Source organism: Salmo salar, chromosome ssa16 (genome assembly GCF_905237065.1).
Source record: "Salmo salar chromosome ssa16, Ssal_v3.1, whole genome shotgun sequence".
In the NCBI taxonomy this organism is placed as follows: domain Eukaryota; kingdom Metazoa; phylum Chordata; class Actinopteri; order Salmoniformes; family Salmonidae; genus Salmo; species Salmo salar.
The window spans coordinates 86,470,771-86,483,596 of NC_059457.1; the positions used below are offsets into that span (position 1 = coordinate 86,470,771).

The 12,826-nt window shown below is 26.2% G+C and overlaps 1 protein-coding gene across 4 annotated transcripts in view; it reads right to left on the minus strand.

The window, feature by feature from the left end:
• LOC106596921 (transforming growth factor-beta receptor-associated protein 1 homolog) overlaps window positions 1–12,826 on the minus strand; it is a 71,771-nt gene that overhangs the window by 8,977 nt on the left and 49,968 nt on the right. The window lies entirely within an intron of this gene.

Genomic DNA, 12,826 nt, shown 5'->3' on the forward strand with positions numbered 1-12,826 from the left:
TAATATATATAATATATAATATAATAATTGAAGGAGGTAAATCGTGGAGTAATATGCAGAGGGACTAGACAGTTATAATATAATATATATAATATATAATATAATAATTGAAGGAGGTAAATCGTGGAGTAATATGCAGAGGGACTAGACAGTTATAATATAATATATATAATATATAATATAATAATTGAAGGAGGTAAATCGTGGAGTAATATGCAGAGGGACTAGACAGTTATAATATAATATATATAATATATAATATAATAATTGAAGGAGGTAAATCGTGGAGTAATATGCAGAGGGACTAGACAGTTATAATATAATAAATAATATATAATATAATAATTGAAGGAGGTAAATCGTGGAGTAATATGCAGAGGGACTAGACAGTTATAATATAATATATATAATATAATAATTGAAGGAGGTAAATCGTGGAGTAATATGCAGAGGGACTAGACAGTTATAATATAATATATATAATATAATAATTGAAGGAGGTAAATCGTGGAGTAATATGCAGAGGGACTAGACAGTTATAATATATATATATATATAATATAATAATTGAAGGAGGTAAATCGTGGGAGTAATATGCAGAGGGACAAGACAGTTATAATATAATATATATAATATATAATATAATAATTGAAGGAGGTAAATCGTGGAGTAATATGCAGAGGGACAAGACAGTTATAATATATATATATATAATATATAATATAATAATTGAAGGAGGTAAATCGTGGAGTAATATGCAGAGGGACAAGACAGTTATAATATAATATATATAATATATAATATAATAATTGAAGGAGGTAAATCGTGGAGTAATATGCAGAGGGACTAGACAGTTATAATATATATAATATATAATATAATAATTGAAGGAGGTAAATCGTGGAGTAATATGCAGAGGGACAAGACAGTTATAATATAATATATATAATATAATAATTGAAGGAGGTAAATCGTGGAGTAATATGCAGAGGGACTAGACAGTTATAATATATATAATATAATAATTGAAGGAGGTAAATCGTGGAGTAATATGCAGAGGGACAAGACAGTTATAATATAATATATATAATATAATAATTGAAGGAGGTAAATCGTGGAGTAATATGCAGAGGGACTAGACAGTTATAATATATATAATATATAATATAATAATTGAAGGAGGTAAATCGTGGAGTAATATGCAGAGGGACAAGACAGTTATAATATAATATATATAATATATAATATAATAATTGAAGGAGGTAAATCGTGGAGTAATATGCAGAGGGACAAGACAGTTATAATATATATAATATATAATATAATAATTGAAGGAGGTAAATCGTGGAGTAATATGCAGAGGGACTAGATAGTTATAATATATATAATATAATAATTGAAGGAGGTAAATCGTGGAGTAATATGCAGAGGGACTAGACAGTTATAATATAATATATATAATATATAATATAATAATTGAAGGAGGTAAATCGTGGAGTAATATGCAGAGGGACTAGACAGTTATAATATAATATATATAATATATAATATAATAATTGAAGGAGGTAAATCGTGGAGTAATATGCAGAGGGACAAGACAGTTATAATATAATATAATATAATAATTGAAGGAGGTAAATCGTGGAGTAATATGCAGAGGGACAAGACAGTTATAATATAATATATATATATATAATATAATAATTGAAGGAGGTAAATCGTGGAGTAATATGCAGAGGGACAAGACAGTTATAATATAATATATATATATAATATAATAATTGAAGGAGGTAAATCGTGGAGTAATATGCAGAGGGACAAGACAGTTATAATATAATTATATATAATATAATAATTGAAGGAGGTAAATCGTGGAGTAATATGCAGAGGGACTAGACAGTTATAATATAATATTATAATATATAATATAATAATTGAAGGAGGTAAATCGTGGAGTAATATGCAGAGGGACAAGACAGTTATAATATAATATAATAATATAATAATTGAAGGAGGTAAATCGTGGAGTAATATGCAGAGGGACTAGACAGTTATAATATAATATATATAATATATAATATAATAATTGAAGGAGGTAAATCGTGGAGTAATATGCAGAGGGACAAGACAGTTATAATATAATATATATAATATAATAATTGAAGGAGGTAAATCGTGGAGTAATATGCAGAGGGACTAGACAGTTATAATATAATATATATAATATATAATATAATAATTGAAGGAGGTAAATCGTGGAGTAATATGCAGAGGGACTAGACAGTTATAATATAATATATATAATATATAATATAATAATTGAAGGAGGTAAATCGTGGAGTAATATGCAGAGGGACTAGACAGTTATAATATAATATATATAATATATAATATAATAATTGAAGGAGGTAAATCGTGGAGTAATATGCAGAGGGACTAGACAGTTATAATATAATATATATAATATAATATAATTGAAGGAGGTAAATCGTGGAGTAATATGCAGAGGGACAAGACAGTTATAATATAATATATATAATATAATAATTGAAGGAGGTAAATCGTGGAGTAATATGCAGAGGGACTAGACAGTTATAATATAATATATATAATATATAATATAATAATTGAAGGAGGTAAATCGTGGAGTAATATGCAGAGGGACTAGACAGTTATAATATAATATTATATATAATATAATAATTGAAGGAGGTAAATCGTGGAGTAATATGCAGAGGGACTAGACAGTTATAATATAATATTATAATATATAATATAATAATTGAAGGAGGTAAATCGTGGAGTAATATGCAGAGGGACTAGACAGTTATAATATAATATATAATATATAATATAATAATTGAAGGAGGTAAATCGTGGAGTAATATGCAGAGGGACTAGACAGTTATAATATAATATATATAATATATAATATAATAATTGAAGGAGGTAAATCGTGGAGTAATATGCAGAGGGACTAGACAGTTATAATATAAATATATATAATATAATAATTGAAGGAGGTAAATCGTGGAGTAATATGCAGAGGGACTAGACAGTTATAATATAATTATATATAATATAATAATTGAAGGAGGTAAATCGTGGAGTAATATGCAGAGGGACTAGACAGTTATAATATAATATATATAATATATAATATAATAATTGAAGGAGGTAAATCGTGGAGTAATATGCAGAGGGACTAGACAGTTATAATATAATATATATATAATATAATAATTGAAGGAGGTAAATCGTGGAGTAATATGCAGAGGGACTAGACAGTTATAATATAATATAAATATAATAATTGAAGGAGGTAAATCGTGGAGTAATATGCAGAGGGACAAGACAGTTATAATATAATATATATAATATAATAATTGAAGGAGGTAAATCGTGGAGTAATATGCAGAGGGACAAGACAGTTATAATATAATATATATAATATATAATATAATAATTGAAGGAGGTAAATCGTGGAGTAATATGCAGAGGGACTAGACAGTTATAATATAATATATATAATATATAATATAATAATTGAAGGAGGTAAATCGTGGAGTAATATGCAGAGGGACTAGACAGTTATAATATATATAATATATAATATAATAATTGAAGGAGGTAAATCGTGGAGTAATATGCAGAGGGACTAGACAGTTATAATATAATATATATAATATATAATATAATAATTGAAGGAGGTAAATCGTGGAGTAATATGCAGAGGGACAAGACAGTTATAATATAATATATATAATATATAATATAATAATTGAAGGAGGTAAATCGTGGAGTAATATGCAGAGGGACTAGACAGTTATAATATAATATATATAATATATAATATAATAATTGAAGGAGGTAAATCGTGGAGTAATATGCAGAGGGACTAGACAGTTATAATATAAATATATAATATATAATATAATAATTGAAGGAGGTAAATCGTGGAGTAATATGCAGAGGGACAAGACAGTTATAATATAATTAATATATAATATAATAATTGAAGGAGGTAAATCGTGGAGTAATATGCAGAGGGACAAGACAGTTATAATATAATATATATAATATAATAATTGAAGGAGGTAAATCGTGGAGTAATATGCAGAGGGACAAGACAGTTATAATATAATATATATAATATATAATATAATAATTGAAGGAGGTAAATCGTGGAGTAATATGCAGAGGGACAAGACAGTTATAATATAATATATATATAATAATTGAAGGAGGTAAATCGTGGAGTAATATGCAGAGGGACAAGACAGTTATAATATAATATATATAATATATAATATAATAATTGAAGGAGGTAAATCGTGGAGTAATATGCAGAGGGACTAGACAGTTATAATATAATATATATAATATATAATATAATAATTGAAGGAGGTAAATCGTGGAGTAATATGCAGAGGGACTAGACAGTTATAATATAATATATATAATATATAATATAATAATTGAAGGAGGTAAATCGTGGAGTAATATGCAGAGGGACAAGACAGTTATAATATAATATATATAAATAATATAATAATTGAAGGAGGTAAATCGTGGAGTAATATGCAGAGGGACAAGACAGTTATAATATAAATATATAATATAATAATTGAAGGAGGTAAATCGTGGAGTAATATGCAGAGGGACAAGACAGTTATAATATAATATATATAATATATAATATAATAATTGAAGGAGGTAAATCGTGGAGTAATATGCAGAGGGACAAGACAGTTATAATATAATATATATATATAATAATAATTGAAGGAGGTAAATCGTGGAGTAATATGCAGAGGGACTAGACAGTTATAATATAATATATAAATATATAATATAATAATTGAAGGAGGTAAATCGTGGAGTAATATGCAGAGGGACAAGACAGTTATAATATAATTTATATATATAATATAATAATTGAAGGAGGTAAATCGTGGAGTAATATGCAGAGGGACAAGACAGTTATATATAATATATATAATAATTGAAGGAGGTAAATCGTGGAGTAATATGCAGAGGGACAAGACAGTTATAATATAATATATATAATATATAATATAATAATTGAAGGAGGTAAATCGTGGAGTAATATGCAGAGGGACTAGACAGTTATAATATAATATATATAATATATAATATAATAATTGAAGGAGGTAAATCGTGGAGTAATATGCAGAGGGACTAGACAGTTATAATATAATATATATAATATATAATATAATAATTGAAGGAGGTAAATCGTGGAGTAATATGCAGAGGGACAAGACAGTTATAATATAATATATATATATAATAATTGAAGGAGGTAAATCGTGGAGTAATATGCAGAGGGACAAGACAGTATAATATAATATATATAATATATAATATAATAATTGAAGGAGGTAAATCGTGGAGTAATATGCAGAGGGACAAGACAGTTATAATATAATATATATAATATATAATATAATAATTGAAGGAGGTAAATCGTGGAGTAATATGCAGAGGGACTAGACAGTTATAATATAATATATATATATATAATAATTGAAGGAGGTAAATCGTGGAGTAATATGCAGAGGGACTAGACAGTTATAATATAATATATAATAATAAAATTGAAGGAGGTAAATCGTGGAGTAATATGCAGAGGGACTAGACAGTTATAATATATATATATATAATATAATAATTGAAGGAGGTAAATCGTGGAGTAATATGCAGAGGGACTAGACAGTTATAATATAATATATAATATATAATATAATAATTGAAGGAGGTAAATCGTGGAGTAATATGCAGAGGGACAAGACAGTTATAATATAATATATATAATATAATAATTGAAGGAGGTAAATCGTGGAGTAATATGCAGAGGGACAAGACAGTAATATAATATATATAATATAATAATTGAAGGAGGTAAATCGTGGAGTAATATGCAGAGGGACAAGACAGTTATAATATATAATATATAATATAATAATTGAAGGAGGTAAATCGTGGAGTAATATGCAGAGGGACAAGACAGTTAAATATAAATATATATAATATAATAATTGAAGGAGGTAAATCGTGGAGTAATATGCAGAGGGACAAGACAGTTATAATATAATATATATAATATAAATAATTGAAGGAGGTAAATCGTGGAGTAATATGCAGAGGGACTAGACAGTTATAATATATATAATATATAATATAATAATTGAAGGAGGTAAATCGTGGAGTAATATGCAGAGGGACTAGACAGTTATAATATAATATATATAATATATAATATAATAATTGAAGGAGGTAAATCGTGGAGTAATATGCAGAGGGACTAGACAGTTATAATATAATATATATAATATATAATATAATAATTGAAGGAGGTAAATCGTGGAGTAATATGCAGAGGGACAAGACAGTTATAATATAATATATATAATATAATAATTGAAGGAGGTAAATCGTGGAGTAATATGCAGAGGGACTAGACAGTTATAATATATATATATATAATATAATAATTGAAGGAGGTAAATCGTGGAGTAATATGCAGAGGGACAAGACAGTTATAATATAATATATATAATATAATAATTGAAGGAGGTAAATCGTGGAGTAATATGCAGAGGGACTAGACAGTTATAATATAATATATATAATATATAATATAATAATTGAAGGAGGTAAATCGTGGAGTAATATGCAGAGGGACTAGACAGTTATAATATAATATATATAATATATAATATAATAATTGAAGGAGGTAAATCGTGGAGTAATATGCAGAGGGACAAGACAGTTATAATATAATATATATATATATAATAATTGAAGGAGGTAAATCGTGGAGTAATATGCAGAGGGACAAGACAGTTATAATATAATATATATAATATAATAATTGAAGGAGGTAAATCGTGGAGTAATATGCAGAGGGACTAGACAGTTATAATATAATATATATAATATATAATATAATAATTGAAGGAGGTAAATCGTGGAGTAATATGCAGAGGGACAAGACAGTTATAATATAATATATATAATATATAATATAATAATTGAAGGAGGTAAATCGTGGAGTAATATGCAGAGGGACAAGACAGTTATAATATAATAATAATATATAATATAATAATTGAAGGAGGTAAATCGTGGAGTAATATGCAGAGGGACAAGACAGTTATAATATAATATATATAATATATAATATAATAATTGAAGGAGGTAAATCGTGGAGTAATATGCAGAGGGACTAGACAGTTATAATATAAATATATATAATATAATAATTGAAGGAGGTAAATCGTGGAGTAATATGCAGAGGGACAAGACAGTTATAATATAATATATATAATATAATAATTGAAGGAGGTAAATCGTGGAGTAATATGCAGAGGGACAAGACAGTTATAATATAATATATATAATATAATAATTGAAGGAGGTAAATCGTGGAGTAATATGCAGAGGGACTAGACAGTTATAATATAATATATATAATATAATAATTGAAGGAGGTAAATCGTGGAGTAATATGCAGAGGGACTAGACAGTTATAATATAATATATATAATATATAATATAATAATTGAAGGAGGTAAAATCGTGGAGTAATATGCAGAGGGACTAGACAGTTATAATATAATATATATAATATATAATAATTGAAGGAGGTAAATCGTGGAGTAATATGCAGAGGGACTAGACAGTTATAATATATATAATAATATATAATATAATAATTGAAGGAGGTAAATCGTGGAGTAATATGCAGAGGGACTAGACAGTTATAATATAATATATATAATATAATAATTGAAGGAGGTAAATCGTGGGAGTAATATGCAGAGGGACTAGACAGTTATAATATAATATATATAATATATAATATAATAATTGAAGGAGGTAAATCGTGGAGTAATATGCAGAGGGACTAGACAGTTATAATATAATTAAAATATATAATATAATAATTGAAGGAGGTAAATCGTGGAGTAATATGCAGAGGGACTAGACAGTTATAATATAATATATATAATATATAATATAATAATTGAAGGAGGTAAATCGTGGAGTAATATGCAGAGGGACTAGACAGTTATAATATAATATAATAATATATAATATAATAATTGAAGGAGGTAAATCGTGGAGTAATATGCAGAGGGACTAGACAGTTATAATATAATATATATAATATATAATATAATAATTGAAGGAGGTAAATCGTGGAGTAATATGCAGAGGGACAAGACAGTTATAATATAATATATATAATATAATAATTGAAGGAGGTAAATCGTGGAGTAATATGCAGAGGGACAAGACAGTTATAATATAATATATATAATAATTGAAGGAGGTAAATCGTGGAGTAATATGCAGAGGGACAAGACAGTTATAATATAATATATATAATATATAATATAATAATTGAAGGAGGTAAATCGTGGAGTAATATGCAGAGGGACTAGACAGTTATAATATAATATATATAATATATAATATAATAATTGAAGGAGGTAAATCGTGGAGTAATATGCAGAGGGACTAGACAGTTATAATATAATATATATAATATATAATATAATAATTGAAGGAGGTAAATCGTGGAGTAATATGCAGAGGGACTAGACAGTTATAATATAATATATATAATATATAATATAATAATTGAAGGAGGTAAATCGTGGAGTAATATGCAGAGGGACAAGACAGTTATAATATAATATATATAATATAATAATTGAAGGAGGTAAATCGTGGAGTAATATGCAGAGGGTCAAGACAGTTATAATATATATAATAATTGAAGGAGGTAAATCGTGGAGTAATATGCAGAGGGACTAGACAGTTATAATATAATATATATAATATATAATATAATAATTGAAGGAGGTAAATCGTGGAGTAATATGCAGAGGGACTAGACAGTTATAATATAATATATATAATATAATAATTGAAGGAGGTAAATCGTGGAGTAATATGCAGAGGGACAAGACAGTTATAATATAATATATATAATATATAATATAATAATTGAAGGAGGTAAATCGTGGAGTAATATGCAGAGGGACTAGACAGTTATAATATAATATATATAATATATAATATAATAATTGAAGGAGGTAAATCGTGGAGTAATATGCAGAGGGACTAGACAGTTATAATATAATATATATAATATATAATATAATAATTGAAGGAGGTAAATCGTGGAGTAATATGCAGAGGGACAAGACAGTTATAATATAATATATAATAATTGAAGGAGGTAAATCGTGGAGTAATATGCAGAGGGACAAGACAGTTATAATATAATATATATAATATATAATATAATAATTGAAGGAGGTAAATCGTGGAGTAATATGCAGAGGGACAAGACAGTTATAATATAATATATATAATATATAATATAATAATTGAAGGAGGTAAATCGTGGAGTAATATGCAGAGGGACTAGACAGTTATAATATAATATATATAGTATATAATATAATAGTTGAAGGAGGTAAATCGTGGAGTAATATGCAGAGGGACTAGACAGTTATAATATATATAATATATAATATAATAATTGAAGGAGGTAAATCGTGGAGTAATATGCAGAGGGACTAGACAGTTATAATATATATAATATATAATATAATAATTGAAGGAGGTAAATCGTGGAGTAATATGCAGAGGGACAAGACAGTTATAATATAATATATATAATATAATAATTGAAGGAGGTAAATCGTGGAGTAATATGCAGAGGGACAAGACAGTTATAATATAATATATATAATAATTGAAGGAGGTAAATCGTGGAGTAATATGCAGAGGGACAAGACAGTTATAATATAATATATATAATATAATAATTGAAGGAGGTAAATCGTGGAGTAATATGCAGAGGGACAAGACAGTTATAATATAATATATATAATATATAATATAATAATTGAAGGAGGTAAATCGTGGAGTAATATGCAGAGGGACAAGACAGTTATAATATAATATATATAATAATTGAAGGAGGTAAATCGTGGAGTAATATGCAGAGGGACAAGACAGTTATAATATAATATATATAATATATAATATAATAATTGAAGGAGGTAAATCGTGGAGTAATATGCAGAGGGACTAGACAGTTATAATATAATATATATAATATATAATATAATAATTGAAGGAGGTAAATCGTGGAGTAATATGCAGAGGGACTAGACAGTTATAATATAATATATATAATATATAATATAATAATTGAAGGAGGTAAATCGTGGAGTAATATGCAGAGGGACAAGACAGTTATAATATAATATATATAATATATAATATAATAATTGAAGGAGGTAAATCGTGGAGTAATATGCAGAGGGACAAGACAGTTATAATATAATATATATAATATATAATATAATAATTGAAGGAGGTAAATCGTGGAGTAATATGCAGAGGGACAAGACAGTTATAATATAATATAATATATAATATAATAATTGAAGGAGGTAAATCGTGGAGTAATATGCAGAGGGACAAGACAGTTATAATATATATAATATATAATATAATAATTGAAGGAGGTAAATCGTGGAGTAATATGCAGAGGGACTAGACAGTTATAATATATATAATATAATAATTGAAGGAGGTAAATCGTGGAGTAATATGCAGAGGGACAAGACAGTTATAATATAATATATATAATATAATAATTGAAGGAGGTAAATCGTGGAGTAATATGCAGAGGGACAAGACAGTTATAATTAATATATATAATATATAATATAATAATTGAAGGAGGTAAATCGTGGAGTAATATGCAGAGGGACAAGACAGTTATAATATAATAATATATAATATAATAATTGAAGGAGGTAAATCGTGGAGTAATATGCAGAGGGACAAGATAGTTATAATATAATATATATAATATAATAATTGAAGGAGGTAAATCGTGGAGTAATATGCAGAGGGACAAGACAGTTATAATATAATATATATAATATATAATATAATAATTGAAGGAGGTAAATCGTGGAGTAATATGCAGAGGGACAAGACAGTTATAATATAATATATATAATATATAATATAATAATTGAAGGAGGTAAATCGTGGAGTAATATGCAGAGGGACTAGACAGTTATAATATAATATATAATATATAATATAATAATTGAAGGAGGTAAATCGTGGAGTAATATGCAGAGGGACTAGACAGTTATAATATAATATATATAATATATAATATAATAATTGAAGGAGGTAAATCGTGGAGTAATATGCAGAGGGACAAGACAGTTATAATATAATATATATAATATAATAATTGAAGGAGGTAAATCGTGGAGTAATATGCAGAGGGACAAGACAGTTATAATATAATATATATAATATATAATATAATAATTGAAGGAGGTAAATCGTGGAGTAATATGCAGAGGGACTAGACAGTTATAATATAATATATATAATATATAATATAATAATTGAAGGAGGTAAATCGTGGAGTAATATGCAGAGGGACTAGACAGTTATAATATATATAATATAATAATTGAAGGAGGTAAATCGTGGAGTAATATGCAGAGGGACAAGACAGTATATATAATATATATAATATATAATATAATAATTGAAGGAGGTAAATCGTGGAGTAATATGCAGAGGGACTAGACAGTTATAATATTATATAATATATAATATAATAATTGAAGGAGGTAAATCGTGGAGTAATATGCAGAGGGACTAGACAGTTATAATATAATATAAATATAATAATTGAAGGAGGTAAATCGTGGAGTAATATGCAGAGGGACAAGACAGTTATAATATAATATATATAATATAATAATTGAAGGAGGTAAATCGTGGAGTAATATGCAGAGGGACTAGACAGTTATAATATAATAAATAATATATAATATAATAATTGAAGGAGGTAAATCGTGGAGTAATATGCAGAGGGACTAGACAGTTATAATATAATATATATAATATATAATATAATAATTGAAGGAGGTAAATCGTGGAGTAATATGCAGAGGGACTAGACAGTTATAATATAATATATATAATATAATAATTGAAGGAGGTAAATCGTGGAGTAATATGCAGAGGGACTAGACAGTTATAATATAATAATATATAATATAATAATTGAAGGAGGTAAATCGTGGAGTAATATGCAGAGGGACAAGACAGTTTATAATATAATATATATAATATAATAATTGAAGGAGGTAAATCGTGGAGTAATATGCAGAGGGACAAGACAGTTATAATATAATATATATAATATATAATATAATAATTGAAGGAGGTAAATCGTGGAGTAATATGCAGAGGGACTAGACAGTTATAATATAATATATATAATATATAATATAATAATTGAAGGAGGTAAATCGTGGAGTAATATGCAGAGGGACAAGACAGTTATAATATAATATATATAATATATAATATAATAATTGAAGGAGGTAAATCGTGGAGTAATATGCAGAGGGACTAGACAGTTATAATATAATATATATAATATATAATATAATAATTGAAGGAGGTAAATCGTGGAGTAATATGCAGAGGGACTAGACAGTTATAATATAATATATATAATATATATAATAATTGAAGGAGGTAAATCGTGGAGTAATATGCAGAGGGACTAGACAGTTATAATATAATATATATAATATATAATATAATAATTGAAGGAGGTAAATCGTGGAGTAATATGCAGAGGGACAAGACAGTTATAATATATATAATATATAATATAATAATTGAAGGAGGTAAATCGTGGAGTAATATGCAGAGGGACAAG